Source organism: Silene latifolia, unplaced genomic scaffold (genome assembly GCF_048544455.1).
Source record: "Silene latifolia isolate original U9 population unplaced genomic scaffold, ASM4854445v1 scaffold_167, whole genome shotgun sequence".
Lineage (NCBI taxonomy): Eukaryota > Viridiplantae > Streptophyta > Magnoliopsida > Caryophyllales > Caryophyllaceae > Silene > Silene latifolia.
Genome location: NW_027413146.1, coordinates 284,283 through 302,438, shown reverse-complemented (window position 1 = coordinate 302,438; position 18,156 = coordinate 284,283). Strand labels below are relative to the sequence as shown.

The following is an 18,156-nucleotide window of genomic DNA, read 5'->3' as shown; positions in this document are numbered from 1 at the left end:
TCTCAAGGAACCGAAGTTCTCTGAGACTAAAGAAAGAAAGACTAAAATTAAAACAACTAAAACTAGCGCTTCCTCCCCGGCAACGGCGCCAAAATTTGATGCCTGTCGTTGTGTGCACCAAAAATAATATTTATAAAACCAAACTACTACTAGCAAGCGGTAGTAAGGGTCGATCCGCAGGGAGGTAGGGAGATAATAGTTGTTTCTAATTTTAGTGTAAGGGTAACAGTTGTGGGGGTTTGGATTGATTAATAACTAAACTAAATGCAAATAAAAATAAATAAGCCAATAAAAATAAGCAATAAAAATAATGAAGTGAACAAATAATGATAAAAAGGAGCTAGGATGGTCGGGTCACTACAGCTACGATGGCATATAAGTCTAGGTAAGTCTCGAAATACAGTCATGGGTGATGGGTATGACATGTCCTCTCGGTCCAAGTCAACTAATAGCCCCTCTCGGTCTATGCTATTAGTCCCTAGGTGTCACTAATACTAACTTTCGTTCTTGACTAGTGATCCTAATGCCTAAATTACATTATCTTTCGATCTAGAAATTTAGCCGTCTTAATTCGTTAACTTAAGTCCTTCCCTATCTTTCGATCTACGGGTTGGTCAAAACTAAGCATCTAACAAGTCTCCGCTAGGTCTCATTGACAGATATTGCACTTAACGATTCAAACGAAGCAAATCAAACACGAAGTTAGTCGATCGACCAGCTACCCCAGTCGATCGACCAACCGACTCAGTCGACCGACCAGATAAGCCAGTCGGTCGACCAAGCCCTAATCCGAGGGTATCTATTCGTATGCCATCTACGCTAATAGTTCGCCTTCATCCTAGCAATGGTGATTTAGCTAGACATATTAATGATAATAACAACTATAAAATTCGTAAAGACTATAAAGAAAGACATGATCGAATAATTATAGCAATAATAACGCATAAACTAATCTAGGGTTCAAGGGATCTAAACTAGCAAGAACTAATTCTGATGAAATGAATAAAACAATACGGAAATTAAGGGTCTAGAATTACCGAAACAAAGGAATAAGCCATGAATCCGAAAGTAAGATGCGAACTTTATTGAGAATTCTAAACTACGAAAATAGCTACTGTATTTTAGGAACTAGATGATAATGAATCTGATGAGGAAGAGTTACGTTATATAAAAAATATCACGTAACTCCTTCTCCAAACCTAATTACAAATGGGCTTAGATTAAAATCCTTTAATTCTCGTTCTTTTAATTTGCGCATCAGCTCGTGGAGTGGTCGATCGACCACTGAGGCCAGTCGATCGACCAAAGGTGCTGTACAGAATTGCATTCTGACGATTCATGCAGCGCGCACCGATCTTAAAACAGCTGCCATTTCTTCGTTACTTGGTCAAATCAAGCGTTCTACGCGGATTTGGAAAGCTAAGAGGATAAGCTCTCACCTCCAATTGGAATCACTCGATTATCAGCTCTAGAACTCGAGATATTGCCATCTGAATCAGGCTGCAATATTGTGAAGTGCTTCTTTGCTTGTTAAATTCGTACGCACCCATGCTTTTTCTATCTTTAGGCCTTGAAACGCGCACCAAGCTCATTCCTCGAGTCAATACCTCATGTCAAATCCTATGCTAAACACTCGGGAACGGATTCGGCTCAATTTTCGCCATATTCTTCACATTTCTGCAATTTTATACAAAAACACGAAAGTAGACGGAAATAGGGAAAATAGTAGCATAAACTACATAATTGAGCTCTGAAATGCGTGTAAAATAGGGTGTAAAACATCATATAAATGACACGCATCAATGGAGGTGTTGATTTCCTAAGGTCTCCTTTGGTTTCTTGGAAGAAAATATGCAAACCCAAACAAGAAGGGGGTTTGGGTTTGAAAGAGGACGTTCTTTGGAATAAAGCAGCTGTTGGGAAGCTGGTGTGGTGGATTTATTTTAAGCCTGACCATCTTTAGGTTAGGTGGATTAATCACACCTACCTAAAAGTCCAGGAATGGCAAAATTACACTCCTCCAACCTCATCAAGTTGGTACTGGAGGAAGGTCTGCCAAACTAAGGATTCTCTAGCAGATGCGTATCAGCAGCAGGAGTGGTCTAATCAAAATGGACGAGAATACACTATTGCTAAAGGATACGAGTGGTTAAGAGAGAAAGGGGACAAAGTTCAATGAAGTGGATTAGTTTGGAATAAATGGTCCATACCTAAACACAACTTTCTTGCGTGGCTTTACCATCATGGAGGATGATACCTGCTATCTGTGTGGCTGTGGCAGGGAGGATCTCGAGCATTTGTTTTTCAGGTGTGATTATAGTACGGAGATTCTTGATCTGGTGAGAGTAAAACTTGGCATCAGAATCCCGAGAGAAGACATATTGAGGTGGAGATTGAGTAGAAGAGGGACAAAGGAAGATAAAGGAGCGATTAATGCACTGATAAATGCGTGTATGTACCTGATTTGGCAACAACGAAACTCGAGCAGAGAAAATGCAAGAATCTTAAGACCGTCAAAGATTGTGGAACATCTCGTTCAGGTGCTAAAACTTCGTTTCAAAGCTTTGACTGGAGGGGGGACAGGTTGGATTCGAAGGTGCATCGATGGAGATGAGCAATCCTGCCATTGAAGATGAATCATAACTGATTGAAGAGGATGAATGTTATCGATTGATATTTTTAGGGTTTTCTATTTTGGGGATTTCTCTTGATTTTGTTTATCTGGCCCTTGTTTTTATTGTTTAAAGGTTTTGAGTTTGGGCTTGACCCATTCTTTAGACGGTTGGATGATGAGCCCGGATAGGTGCTCGGTTGTTCGTGTATGGTCACTTTTTGCGTAAATATATATACAACTTACATTTTAACAAAAAAAAATGAATAGCCACTTTCCTCATCTAAGTGGCGGAAATTATCTAGAAGAAAAGCAATCTAAGGGTACACACCCTATTATAGATATGGTTTCTTCAAATTACTAAGCCTAGGAGGATACCAATAAATCACCTCCAAGTTGTGTCAAGCTAGGATACCTTTGTCCTCAATCGTTAAATGCTTTTGTCAAGAGTAGACTCCTTATGGTGTTAGAAACACTGTAGGATCGCGAAATTCCCCTTCTTGCCTAGACAAGAAGAATGGTCGTCCCCTCTCCACCATGCACAAAAGTGGGTTCAATGGAAAAAAGGATCAATGTATTTTGAGTTTCATAATGGGAGTTTGCATTTGATTTTGTTATTCCCCCCAATTTCTTGTGTCATTTGACATTTTTTAGAACAATTTATTTTTGCCATTTCTTTGATGTTTGGTAATTTGAGGTCCTGAAATGAATCCGCGTCATCGAGATCGATGTCTTTCTCGCATATGGACTGGAAGAAGAGACAAAATCTCGTTATAGCATATCTTACCTTTTCAGGTAAAATGGAACGAATAGCCACAGGTAGTAATTGTTGCACCAAAGTGTGACAATCATGTGACTTTAACCCGGTGAGTTTTAGGTCTTGCATCGACACTAGGCTTTTGATGTTCGACGAATAACCATGTGGCACTTTAATTCCATTCAAGCATGCATAAAACTCTTTTTTCTCATTCCGTGAAAGGGTATAAGCTGCTGGCGGTAAAAATGTACGATTACCTCTCTTCTGTGGTGCCAACTCTAGCCTAATACCCATCATTTTCATATCTTCCCTAGCTGCGGCGTTATCCTTTGTTTTACGGGGAACATTCAGAAGGGTATTGATAATATTATCACATACATTTTTCTCAATGTGCATGAAATCGAGGCAATGCCTGATCTCCAGGTCAGGCCAATATGGAAGTTTATCAAAAAATATGGATCTTTTCTTATACCCACGAATAGACAATTTAGAGCCGCTCTTCTTCCCATAATCTATCTCAATATGCTTTACTTTCTGATAAACTTCATGCCCACTCAAAATTCTAGGAGGTTGACGAAGTTCTTGTCTTCTATTGAATGCTTTCTGCATCTTACGATAACAATGATCATGATACAAGAACCTCCTATTTCCCATATACACATACTTATGAGAAGACTTCAAGTATTCAGACTCAATATCCTCCCCACACAATGGAAAAGCCTCTTTCCCATGAACTGTGTGCCCAGAAAGGTCGCCATAAGCCGGATAGTCAGATATTGTACACAATAACATCGCTCTCAAATTGAAAGTTTCGTTCTTATATGCATCAAATACTTCTATCCCACTATCCCACAACATTCGTAAATCATCTATAAGAGGTTCCAAATAGACATCTATATCATTTCCAGGTTGTTTAGGGCCGGAAATTAACAACGACAACATCAAATACTTTATTTTCATGCACACATATGGAGGTAAATTATAAATAGCCAACACTACTGGCCAAGTACTATGTTGGCTACTCATGTTTCCGTGTGGGTTCATTCCATCAGTGGACAGCACTAGACGTAAGTTTCTAGGTTCATTGCCGAACTCAGGATACTTAGCGTCGAACGATTTCCATTGCATACCATCTGCCAGGTGTCTTAGCTTTCCATCATTTATTCTTCCTGTTTCATGCCAAGTTAACATTTTTGAATCATCGGGATTCGCATAAATCCTTATGAATCTTGGTATCACTGGAAAATACAACAACACCTTAGCCGAGATCCCTTCCTTATCCTTATAATGCCACTCCAAACATTTAGGGCAATTGGTTAAGTTTTGATATAATTTCCGATACAATATGCAATCATTTGGACATGCATGTATTTTCTTATATTTCATACCCACTCCTCTTATTAGTTTTTTCGCCTCATATGTCTTAACAGGTAGAACATTACCATCTGGAAGCAACTCTTTTATCAAGGCTAAAAAACTACTGAAACACGTGTCACTCACCCCATTTGCCCCCTTCATATTATACAACTTCACCACAGCCGACATTTTTGTGAACTTACAACCAGGATACAGAGGTGCTTCAGACTCACACAACTTCTTATACATGTTGTTAAGGTCATTCTAATTAATAGTGTCATCACCTACATATTCAAAGGCATTTGACACATCATCATTCTCTTCATTATCTATAGACCCAACATTCAACTTCTCTGCTTCCAACTCTTCCAACTCAAAAAACTCGACAAACTCAGGATCATCAGTTAGCCTTTCGTGTACCTCAACATCATCTTCTTCAAAGCTATTCTCGTCCTCTAATGGTTCCCCATGAAAAATCCAACTTGTATAGGATCGACTAAATCTCCACTTTTCTTGGTGTATTTTAACGTCCGGAAAAGCCATATACCTAATATTACCACATCTTTCACAAGGACATGGAATAATAGAAGAACCTTTCAAATTGTTTGAAACGACTTCATAAAATTCAGCTAAACCATCCTTATAGTTGGGGTCACTCATATTTGCATCAATCATCCAAGTTCGAGTCATTTTTCTACATTCGTAATATATAGGCAACTAATTCAGAATATCCAATAATAGGCAAACAAATAAACGAAATTCAGGAAAGCAATGAAGCTAAATTATCAACAAATTAGATAATAACCCAAAAAATACACAAATTCAAAAATAATCGGCATTCATAGGCCAGGAAGTTGAACATACAATCCTATATCTATATATAGCTTGAAAATCTTAATAAGAAATAGTTAATAAGCTAAGAAACATATATACCTGATTGATAAACACGATGAGGGAGAGAAGACGGTGACAACAGTGACGGAGATGAAGACAGAGAGACGATCAGGGAGGAATGAAGGATGATATTTGTGTATAGTAGCAGTATTAGCTTGTGTTTGTGTTTTCTAGCGTATAGCAGAATAAAGCAATATGTTGTTCTTAAGATTTGCATAACATTAATAACAACGGTTATTGAGTCTACTACCGTTGTTACAACCTAATAACAACGGGTTCTAACAAAACCGTTGTAATTATTTTTCACTAATTTTGCGCCAAATTATTAACAACGGTTAAAATGTATTACAGATTCAACCGTTGTTATTAGTTTTTATATTAACAACGGTTTTGAAAGTATGAACCGTTGTTAAAACCAATAACAAAAGTTAACAACACAGAACCGTTGTAATTAAGTTTGGTAAAATTCGCGCCATCCATTCTACAAGGTCTTATGGTGATTTTCGTGAATAAGCGTTGTTAAAGGGCCGTTGTAGTTGCCTGTATTTGTAGTAGTGCCTAGGGTGTTTTAGAGTCATTCTAATGAGCAAAGTCGCAAGAATAAAGAGTATCTACATGGGTCTTATATACACTTCCCAAATAGATGTTTTCACAAAATTTTTTCTAAAATGGAACTACATGCCATGATGAAACTAACATTTATATAATTTTAATGCATATGTTTCTATCAACTAGTATGTCATACAAACTAAATGAAACTCCTAAGATCACATTGGTTCATACCGTATCAATCAAAATAAAGCCACATAGTCATTAACATAGAAAGGAAAAGGAGATTGGAAAGATCATACCATGCGGTCTTCATATTCCTCATGCCTCGGATGTGGCGTAGTCGATCCAATGTAATATGGGGACGAACAAACAAACACAAGTATATACAAAATATACAATTCTACACTACAAAGGAAATGAACATGTTTTTGTTTTTTTCAAAATTTTCAAAATTTTATGGTTTTTGTTTTCATGAAAATAAAAGAACATATTTTTGTGTTTTTCTACATTTTCCAATTTTATCATTTTTGATTTTAAAAGTCAAGTTAGAATTTCCCATCCCCACACTAGTATGGGCATTGTCCACAATGGCCAAAACGATAGGAAATTATGCAAGCTAAATAAGAATGCAATATGCAAACTACATGACATATATATATAAATGATGCAATCTATTCTACTCTATATGATGCATGATTTTATTGGCTGGAGAGCTAATTTGGATTAACTCCCATTCCTTGTGTTTGAACTTCCCCAAACCAAGTAAGACACTATTTCTAGTGTCAAAATAGGGAAGTTCGTGCACAAGTATGCAATGCATGAAACTAATTGTCATTTTGGATTTTCAAAGTGGGAACAATAAATGAGACACCTCAATGGAACCGAGGTGGGAGTCCTTTGAGTGTTGCTAAGACTCAAAACAAATGATCAAGATTAAAATTTATAAAACAAGAGATATAAACAAAGCTAAAGGAGGTGTAGGAAACTCACAATGGAATAGGTTGAAGTCAAGTAATCAACCCCGCATATGTGGCATCCTTCAAAAAGCTTGTCAACCCTCAATTGTCGCTCATTGCGACATCCTCATCACTATCATCAATTTCTTCTTCATCATCCTCATCATCCACCTCCATTGACCCGGAGGCTTCACCACTCTCATCATCATCATTTGAACTTTGCTCTTCTTCTTCTTCTTCTTCTTCTTCTTCTTCTTCTTCTTCTTCTTCTTGGCAAGAATCACTACCTTCCCTGTCTTCAACAACAACAACAATATCCTTTCCACTAGCCACCCGAATATCCATTTAGGCATCTTTAGAATCACTTGGAAAAATACCTCCTTATCCGCCCAACTAGGCAAAGGACATGAAGGATCAAGGAGTCCTTGCCTAGCTAGATGTAGTAGGGGTGGATATTGAGCACGGTAAGCATTCACCCGATCTTCACGAGCTTCCTTATGCGTTTGTTGCATTAGTTGGATCAAATAGTCGTTGCCTACTGAAGAGTCTATGGATCCCTATGAAGTACTCAAGAGGGGACCGGGGGGGGGGGGGGGGGTGAATTGAGTATCTACCACTTTTTCAACTTTGATCGAATCTATAAAAGTATGATATTTATAATTTGAATTTATGAATTAAATTCAAAATATAATTAGCACACATAAAATAAAACAAGCGATAAATAAATTTGCACACCGGATTTTGAAGTGGTTCAGCTTCACACTCCGAAGTCTACGTCCACTATTCTCGATTAATTACTTTAGTAACTCTCCACGGATTACAAAATAATCAACCCCTTTTACAACTAACTATAGTTGTAATAATGAGTATCTCAAAGATTGTTCACACAATTGAACGAATAAGAGATAAATCTATGACCATTATTCTCCAAAACGATACTAGACAATTGTTGACTTGTGTAACACGACTTTTCAAAAGAAAACAAATTTTGCAATTAAAAACTCTTTAAAAGCAAAGACAAATTATGCTCACAAATTATATATGTTGAAAAGTTAATTTTAATGTGTCCTATTACCACCTATTTATAGTAAATAAGAGTAGTGTATGACAACAACTAAACTTCTAAATAATTAAATCTTTAATGTACACAAATTTTATCTTAAAGCATCCTTTAATGTTATAAAAGTCAATCCTTTAACAATTTTTGTAGTAATCCACGTGATTACTATGAGAACAAAGTTAGAAGTTGTTGTTTGACTAAAAAACAAATTTTACAAAAAACAATTGTAGACCAACTCAATTTCTAACAAACCATAGAATAATTAGAAACTAGGTTTGGTGCCCGGCTTCGCCCGGGCTACCTCTATTTACCGTTAAATTTTATTTTCAATGAAATAAACTATGTTGGAGTTGTCTAACTCACACGTTTACTATTTGTAATATATTTTTCTACGGTATATCTTGTAATTATGATGAAATGTAAAATTTATTTTCAAATTATGAGACACGTTCACTACTCCGCTATTAATATTATTACTTTCACGACATTCTTTTTTTTTTTTGGTATAATGTGAGTATATTATATATCATATCAAAAAATAATTACATGAGGTTCTAGGATCAAATCCTACTACAAGCATATCAAACAAAAACCACATTTTGCAGCCAAAGGAGATCAGACTGATCTACAACAGCCCCACATTTCATTTTTGTAACGCCCCGTAAATTTCGGACCGTTAATATATTTCGAAAATAATTAATTAATCAAGTAAAATTTGACAATAATGTATTTAAAGTAAAAATAATTCAAAGAAATATAATTTTATTATATTTTGAAGAAAAGTATTTATTTTGATAGTTTTGAAATGTTTAAAAATAGTTTAAACCGTGTAAAATCTTTTATTTCGAAATAAGGGCGTATCGGGGGGAAAATGACAATTCGTTTGAACGTTGGGTAAACGAATTTGGAAGTGGGTCGTATGAATACTCAATTTTATTGTAATCTTGGGTTTAAAGACTTTGGTCTTGACGGAATTTGCATTTGACTTACGGATTTAATTATTATTGAAACGAGTCAAAACCGACTCGTAAAAATCCCGACTAAAAATCCCGCACCTCCTTTTCTCCTTTCCTCTTCCCTTCCCTGCGTGACCAGCCCCTTCCCCCTTCATTTTTTTCTGATTTTCTCCATCATCTTCAACAATAACTCAAAAACACCATTTTTCATCATTTCTAGCTCAAAATCGCCACAATTTCTTCGTTACTAGTCCGTTTTTCGCATAATTTACCTTTCCGGAATCCCCTCGCCACGATCTACAACTTAGTATGTTCTAATTTCAATTTTCATTAAGTTATTTTAAGACCAATTTTCTAAATTCGGTTTTATATGCTTATTATTGTGTTTTAATTGTTTATTTAGGTGAAGGATTGGAAGACGAGTTCGGGGACTCGTATATTGTAGAGGATAGCGGCTAGTGTCGTTAGGGTTTGGGTTTTCAAGGTGTTAATTGCTCTTTTTCTAGCTTAAGGTAACATATTTCGAGTTACTCGACGAAAGATCGTCATAATCTTTGTTGTTTTGGATGTTTTGTGATTTTTGGTTTAAGTAAACTTTCACATGTTAAAATATGGTTGCAAGCATGCTTAATTTGTGCCTTTTGGTTAATTTAAGTTAAAATATTAGTAATGGAACGATTAATTAATGATTAGATGATGTTAAAACGAGTTAAAGTGAAGAAAAAACGGAAAAAAATGAGGAATAGGGTGACGGGCAGCAGGCCGGCAGGCCGTGGCAGGCCCACGGCTAGCCCATGGTTGGCCCGGGTCGGTCCGTTGCTTGTTTCGCGGGTTTCCATGCTTTGTCCGTCAATTTAGGTTCATCAAGGATATAATTAGAATGAGTACACATGGTTAAACTTGTGAAGGGAATCCTAATAGTAGCTAAAAGTTATGCTAATGGTAGAAAAATTATGTTATATTGACAATTATCACATGTTAGGATAGTTTACGAAATGAAATTGTAATTAATAGGCTCAAAATGAATTTTATAGTGATAATTGTAATGTTTTGTTGATTGTCTTAAAACCGAGCCTTAGTCCCTTTGATCGATGCGATGTCGATTAATTGAGTGATTGGTCACCAATTAATTTGACCCGCACTGTCGCAGGGCTGGGGTTGCGGGTAAAAATTCGGTTGAATGAATTAGATAATCGGTCTTTTTCTTGTTTTAGGCCATTTATTATATCTCTATTTCACATGTGTAGTTGGTTGAATTTAAATAGCTTCTTATTTTGTAGTAATGGCCCTAGATTTCCCTAAAGCCTTTAATATTGTTAAAATTGCTAGAACTGGAAGTTAGTATTGAATTCTTATTGAGGAACTGTTGGGATTGTATGCTGTAAATAGACATTTATATAGCTTTCACATGATAGAATGTTAGAATTTATGTTGGTAAGTAGGACTTTTTGCCCTCTTAAGGTTAAGTGGGTGTCTTACTTGACTTATGTGGTGAGTCTTGGGTGGTGTGGGCTAAAATATTCAAGTTGGGACTAGCTGTGACTAGGTCCTAGGTGAGTATTTCGGCCTTCATCATAGATAGGTCTTTATAGTCTTTGACGAGTATATGTTCACTGCTTGATAGCCTTTGTGTTCCTGACTAGTGGATGTTTATCCAAGTTGGGGCATGACCTCAGGTACTTATTTTGATAGTATGGGGTCAGCTTAAGTACTAGCCGACCCTTCGGTGGTGTCCTTAGGGTACTCACTTCACTTTGTTTTAAAAAAAGTTGTGAGTCTTGGGTGCGGTGGTGTGTATCCGCATGTCTGGGTCTGCGCAGATTTTAGGCTAGGGTTGTGTTGTCTCTTGGCCATGTTTTCTTAATAGTAACCGCACGAGCCAAGATACCGGTTCGATTACCTTCCCTACCTCGTGGTATAGACTTGAGTTACAAAGTGACTATTGACGGTGCTAAGAACTTATGCCTGTCTTTGATATATTGCCCTTTCTTGTTTGATGATTCTATGAATCATAGAAGGTGAGATGCAAGCCGGCTATGGTTGATAGAGTTTGGATTACAATTTGTTATATGATTCACATGATAGTTAGTTGGGTCAGTTTAGGGGTCATTTGTTAGAATACATGATAAGTAAATTGTTTATCAAATTGTTTACATGTTACATTAATTTTGACGATTCGTGGTATCGGAGGACTCGAAGTTACTCCCCACCGAATTGTGGCTTTCGTGTTTGTATAAAATGCGATTGACACAGTTGTTGATGCTTTGTTGGGGGTCACAGACGGCTAGTGAGCAAGGAACCTTGGACCTAGTTTTGGCTATTTTATTAGTAAACCTTTTACACTTTTGGTTTGTATATAATTTGAAGGGACATATGTCTCCCTTTCTATTTTTGGTTTGTATCCTTATATTTCCGCGTCTTTAGTTATATATGTAAGTTAGTTTATCACCAAGCGGGGGTTATGACACTCTTCTTGAGTTGGAATTGGTTGTGAATGGTTTAGTTAGAAAATTTTTTGAAATTGCAGGTTTTGGACTAGTTGAACCATTTACAAACATATCCTACCAGTTTTTCTGTAGAATTTACGTATATAATTAAGGCTAGATTTAAGGGTGTCACAGTTGGTATCAGAGCCTATTGCTCCCGATGCACGTTTGTGCACCCCACTTAGAAATCACTTGACCTTAAAATAATAAACTTGAGAGAAGGGTAGGATGGGTAGAATTAAGATTTTATGTGGTAGTCTGTTTGTGATTGCTAATTGTTAGGTTTGTTGATTGTTAGTTATTAGTTTTGGTGCCACTAAAGATTGGTTATGCCAAATGTAGAATGCTTCCACTTTCTTGATATTTCTTTTCGTATTCAAATATCTTACCTTAATCTTCCATTTTCGTTGGTCATTCGTCTTTCAAATTCCTCTGATCTCGCCTAGGTAACTACCTTTCAATTCTTTCTCCCGTTTCATCTTAGGTTCGTCTTCTTCTTATAATAAAGTCCATGTGGACACTTTCCTTTTATACCAGATAGTTCCCTTGTCCAAGAGAACCCAGTTTTGAGAGAATGTAACTTTGGAGGGCGTGAACGAGTTGAAAAATTGATTGGTTAAGGTTTGAGTGGTATAGGAGAATATAACTTGGGATCCTTTGGTTAATCTTGTTAGTTGTGCTTAATGTGAGAGTTTAGTGAGTTGAGAAAATACCTTGGGATTTATGTCTATAGAGAGCTTGTTTGTTATAGATGATTCAAGATGGGTACTAACTTAGAACATAGGATGGAATGAACCTAAGCTACTCCATTTGAGAGTCTCGATATTTCTTGTGGAGAATTAAAGGTATGATAGTTAGCCCTAATCCTTGTGGGCCTTGAAAGGAATACAATAGGACATTGATGTTGATTAATGGATTGGTATTGTACTTCGGAATTAGTTAGTTTGTTAAACCTTTTAAGTTGACCAAATCTAGTATAGAGTAGCCCTTGTTGACCTTATAAAACATATCTGAATTTGGGAATTTTGGTGGAATGTTGTTCGATATAGTTCGTGAGTTCAAGGATGTGATTCCAATTTATGGTATCGGAAACTAGAAGTATTAAGTGGTGAGATGATGGAGTAAACAAGCCAGGGTACTTGGAGATGACATAGTAAGTGAAGTTCAATGACGAGAATTGTAAAGGAGATACTTTGGGACATGGATGGTAACAAATGAATTTGTGTGGTGAATTGATTTTGGCTCTTAGAATCAATTAAGTTGAGGAATACTTACCATTGTGGAATCCTTGTTAGTCCTACGATGTAGTAGACATTTAGGGCTTTGTTGAGCACCTTAGTGAAGTAACCTTATCATATCGATCATAAGCTTTGATGAGTGTTTAGTAAGCGGTAACCCTTTCATTGTGCCGCTTCTATTCTCCTTTCCTTCTCTTTAACGATCGTTGAACCTTGTCTTTATGCTAAATTTTACGTATCTTCTTCTTTCCCGAGATATCTTCTTAACTCGAATACCTCTTATTTTTGTCAACCGTTGTCTTTACGGTCGACTCCTTAGTTTCCTAACTTGTCGATGCATGCACCCTTCAGAAATGTTTTATCACATTTACTCTATTCCGTTATCACTCCTTACCTCCTTAGTATAGTTGGTACCCTGTTGACCATGTTTACAGAGTTTGTAAGATGTGATTTGAGGATATAGGTTTGACTAAGTAGCCGAGTTTGGGTTGGGCTTCCATAAGCATTTTGGATATGAGGGTTTGATAGTGTATATGTTATCATGTGGGAAATGTTAAATGTGGGATTATTTGTTGGTTTTAGAGGGTGATATTGATTACTACTTGAAGTATGTTATGAGAGTGAGAGTAAGTTACATTGTTGGGAAGTCTTAGAACTTGTTTTGGTAACTAGAAAGGGTAATGGTATGGATGACACCAATTGTTAGGCTAAGGAACCTAATTTCAATTTATGGTTTTAGAAACTCTGAGGTGATAAAGTGTTGTTACAATTATGACCTTGTACCTTGAGAATTTGATGGTAAGTAAGTTTAGGATATCAAATTTGAAAGAATACTCCTTGGGGATGTTGATGACCAGAATGGTTTGGTGATGTGATTTGGCATTCTAGTTGACTCTTGAGAGTTCTTGAGTTTAGAGAGACTTAGTGTTGAGAAGAATTTGTTAATCCTATAGTTTTATAGACCTTGAGGTCGCATTGAGTGCTTGAGATGATGAGACAATGTTGGAGCTGGGTGTAGTTCTGCTTTTGAGAATCCTTAATAAGTAAAAGGATAGAGAAACTTGAGATCCTATTGATTTTTCATAATTTGAGGTTGGTATGTTACTACCTTGTTTTGAAATGAGAACCTTGTGGAATTTTTGAGGAACCCTCTCTTGGAGTTTAGAGCATGGTATTGGGACTCTTGATTGAAGGTTTACTTTTTGAGGAACCCATAGTTGACACTAGTGGGATACAAATACAGCTTTGTTGGAAGTCTTGACCTTAGGCTTGTGAAAGTCGTTTCGGGATGTTTGAGAATTTGGAGCGTTGAGATCACACTTATAGTGAAATATCTTGTTCCAGGGAATATGTTAGGAAGAAGTAACATAAGCGATTGAGGAGACTCTTGGGAGTGATGTTGTTATTGGAGATATGAGTGTCTCATGCGTTTCCTTGGTGTCTAATCTCCCTTCTTCCTTGATCATGAGCGTTACCGCTCATATCTCTCTTCCTTACATCATCATACTCCTCTCGTAAGTTTGATGTTGGTAACCTATGAAACTCTATCTTTGACATCCTTGTAATTATGACTTCAATTCTTACCCCATAAAATTCATCATAGCTTTTTTTGATTAGTTAAGCTTGAATCCTTTTAGCATACCTGCTCCTATGAGGTCTAAGTTACTTTTCACTTCGGGGAATTTCTAAATATTTCAAGCTACCAGTTTCGATTCATTCTTGAAAGTTTATGTCACTTCTGCAAACCTAACCTATTTTTAAGGATTTGAAAATGAAATTTTGATTTATTTCCGTAAGGTATTCCTTTTTCTTACTTTTGTTCCGAGTTTCTAAGCCTTGTATAATCATATTTAGTAAAGATAGTATTCTTACTATAGAATTTTAAACTAAAAGGTTGAAAAGGCTTTTATGATTTTCAATGGTTTTAACATTAGTGAATGTTAAATCTCGTTGTTGGAGACGTCCCAATAATGGATTTTCTCATTTATTGGTGTAGAAATATTTTTATATCTTGATATGAATATGGATGTTCTTGTCTGATCAACAAGAGTATCACCGTTTCATTGAAAAGATACCTATATTTTCTTATAACTATAATTTCTCCTTCTAAGTTTCGAGGGCGAAACTTTTTGAAAGGAGGGGTGATTGTAACGCCCCGTAAATTTCGGACCATTAATATATTTCGAAAATAATTAATTAATCAAGTAAAATTTGACAATAATGTATTTAAAGTAAAAATAATTCAAAGAAATATAATTTTATTATATTTTGAAGAAAAGTATTTATTTTGATAGTTTTGAAATGTTTAAAAATAGTTTAAACCGTGTAAAATCTTTTATTTCGAAATAAGGGCGTATCGGGGGGAAAATGACAATTCGTTTGAACGTTGGGTAAACGAATTTGGAAGTGGGTCGTATGAATACTCAATTTTATTGTAATCTTGTGTTTAAAGACTTTGGTATTGACGGAATTTGCATTTGACTTACGGATTTAATTATTATTGAAACGAGTCAAAACCGACTCGTAAAAATCCCGACTAAAAATCCCGCACCTCCTTTTCTCCTTTCCTGTTCCCTTCCCTGCGTGACCAGCCCCTTCCCCCTTCATTTTTTTCTGATTTTCTCCATCATCTTCAACAATAACTCAAAAACACCATTTTTCATCATTTCTAGCTCAAAATCGCCACAATTTCTTCGTTACTAGTCCGTTTTTCGCATAATTTACCTTTCCGGAATCCCCTCGCCACGATCTACAACTTAGTATGTTCTAATTTCAATTTTCATTAAGTTATTTTAAGACCAATTTTCGGAAATTCGGTTTTATATGCTTATTATTGTGTTTTAATTGTTTATTTAGGTGAAGGATTGGAAGACGAGTTCGGGGACTCGTATATTGTAGAGGATAGCGGTTAGTGTCGTTAGGGTTTGGGTTTTCAAGGTGTTAATTGCTCTTTTTCTAGCTTAAGGTAACATATTTCGAGTTACTCGACGAAAGATCGTCACAATCTTTGTTGTTTTGGATGTTTTGTGATTTTTGGTTTAAGTAAACTTTTCACATGTTAAAATATGGTTGCAAGCATGCTTAATTTGTGCCTTTTGGTTAATTTAAGTTAAAATATTAGTAATGGAACGATTAATTAATGATTAGATGATGTTAAAACGAGTTAAAGTGAAGAAAAAACGGAAAAAAATGAGGAATAGGGTGACGGGCAGCAGGCCGGCAGGCCGTGGCAGGCCCACGGCTAGCCCATGGTTGGCCCGGGTCGGTCCGTTGCTTGTTTCGCGGGTTTCCATGCTTTGTCCGTCAATTTAGGTTCATCAAGGATATAATTAGAATGAGTACACATGGTTAAACTTGTGAAGGGAATCCTAATAGTAGCTAAAAGTTCTGCTAATGGTAGAAAAATTATGTTATATTGACAATTATCACATGTTAGGATAGTTTACGAAATGAAATTGTAATTAATAGGCTCAAAATGAATTTTATAGTGATAATTGTAATGTTTTGTTGATTGTGCTTAAAATCGAGCCTTAGTTCCTTTGATCGATGCGATGTCGCTTAATTGAGTGATTGGTCACCGCAATTTGACCCGCACTGCCGCAGGCTGGGGTTGCGGGTAAAAATTCGGTTGAATGAATTAGATAATCGGCCTTTTTCTTGTTTTAGGCCATTTATTATATCTCTATTTCACATGTGTAGTTGGTTGAATTTAAATAGCTTCTTATTTTGTAGTAATGGCCCTAGATTTCCCTAAAGCCTTTAATATTGTTAAAATTGCTAGAACTGGAAGTTAGTATTGAATTCTTATTGAGGAACTGTTGGGATTGTATGCTGTAAATAGACATTTATATAGCTTTCACATGATAGAATGTTAGAATTTATGTTGGTAAGTAGGACTTTTTGCCCTCTTAAGGTTAAGTGGGTGTCTTACTTGACTTATGTGGTGAGTCTTGGGTGGTGTGGGCTAAAATATTCAAGCCGGGACTAGCTGTGACTAGGTCCTAGGTGAGTATTTCGGCCTTCATCATAGATAGGTCTTTATAGTCTTTGACGAGTATATGTTCACTGCTTGATAGCCTTTGTGTTCCTGACTAGTGGATGTTTATCCAAGTTGGGGCATGACCTCGTGTACTTATTTTGATAGTATGGGGTCTGCTTAAGTACTAGCCGACCCTTCGGTGGTGTCCTTAGGGTACTCACTTCACTTTGTTTTAAAAAAAGTTGTGAGTCTTGGGTGCGGTGGTGTGTATCCGCATGTCCGGGTCTCATGCAGATTTTAGGCTAGGGTTGTGTTGTCTCTTGGCCATGTTTTCTTAATAGTAACCGCTGAGCCAAGATACCGGTTCGATTACCTTCCCTACCTCGTGGTATAGACTTGAGTTACAAAGTGACTATTGACGGTGCTAAGAACTTATGCCTGTCTTTGATATATTGCCCTTTCTTGTTTGATGATTCTATGAATCATAGAAGGTGAGATGCAAGCCGGCTATGGTTGATAGAGTTTGGATTACAATTTGTTATATGATTCACATGATAGTTAGTTGGGTCGTTTTAGGGGTCATTTGTTAGAATACATGATAAGTAAATTGTTTATCAAATTGTTTACATGTTACATTAATTTTGACGATTCGTGGGGGGAGGACTCAAGTTACTCCCCACCGAATTGTGGCTTTCGTGTTTGTATAAAATGCGATTGACAGGTTGTTGATGCTTTGTTGGGGGTCACAGACGGCTAGTGAGCAAGGAACCTTGGACCTAGTTTTGGCTATTTTATTAGTAAACCTTTTACACTTTTGGTTTGTATATAATTTGAAGGGACATATGTCTCCCTTTCTATTTTTGGTTTGTATCCTTATATTTCCGCGTCTTTAGTTATATATGTAAGTTAGTTTATCAGCTGTTGCAGGGTTATGACACTCTTCTTGAGTTGGAATTGGTTGTGAATGGTTTAGTTAGAAAATTTTTTGAAATTGCAGGTTTTGGACTAGTTGAACCATTTACAAACATATCCTACCAGTTTTTCTGTAGAATTTACGTATATAATTAAGGCTAGATTTAAGGGTGTCACAATTTTAACCCTCCTTTTAATATCATCCTCTATACGAACAACAACAACTTCAGGTCTTGATAGCCAGTCATTGATCCTGGCATTGTTTCTTTGAAACCAGATAAATTAGTGATAAGCATTGAACATGGCCACCTTAAACTTCCATTGCAAAGTATTCCTGTTTTCTGCACTCAATCTGTCTATTGTTGGAAATGTGCCTCCAAACCAATGCAACAGACAGCT

The 18,156-nt window shown here is 36.4% G+C and overlaps 1 long non-coding RNA gene across 1 annotated transcript; it reads left to right on the top strand.

Annotated features, from left to right (window-relative positions):
- The first annotated feature begins 15,460 nt into the window (after positions 1 to 15,460).
- On the top strand, positions 15,461 to 17,928 carry LOC141638041 (uncharacterized). The gene is made up of 3 exons (XR_012541977.1): positions 15,461 to 15,625; positions 15,723 to 15,831; positions 17,567 to 17,928. It is a non-coding gene; the product is annotated as an uncharacterized LOC141638041 (long non-coding RNA).
- The last annotated feature ends 228 nt before the right edge of the window (positions 17,929 to 18,156 follow it).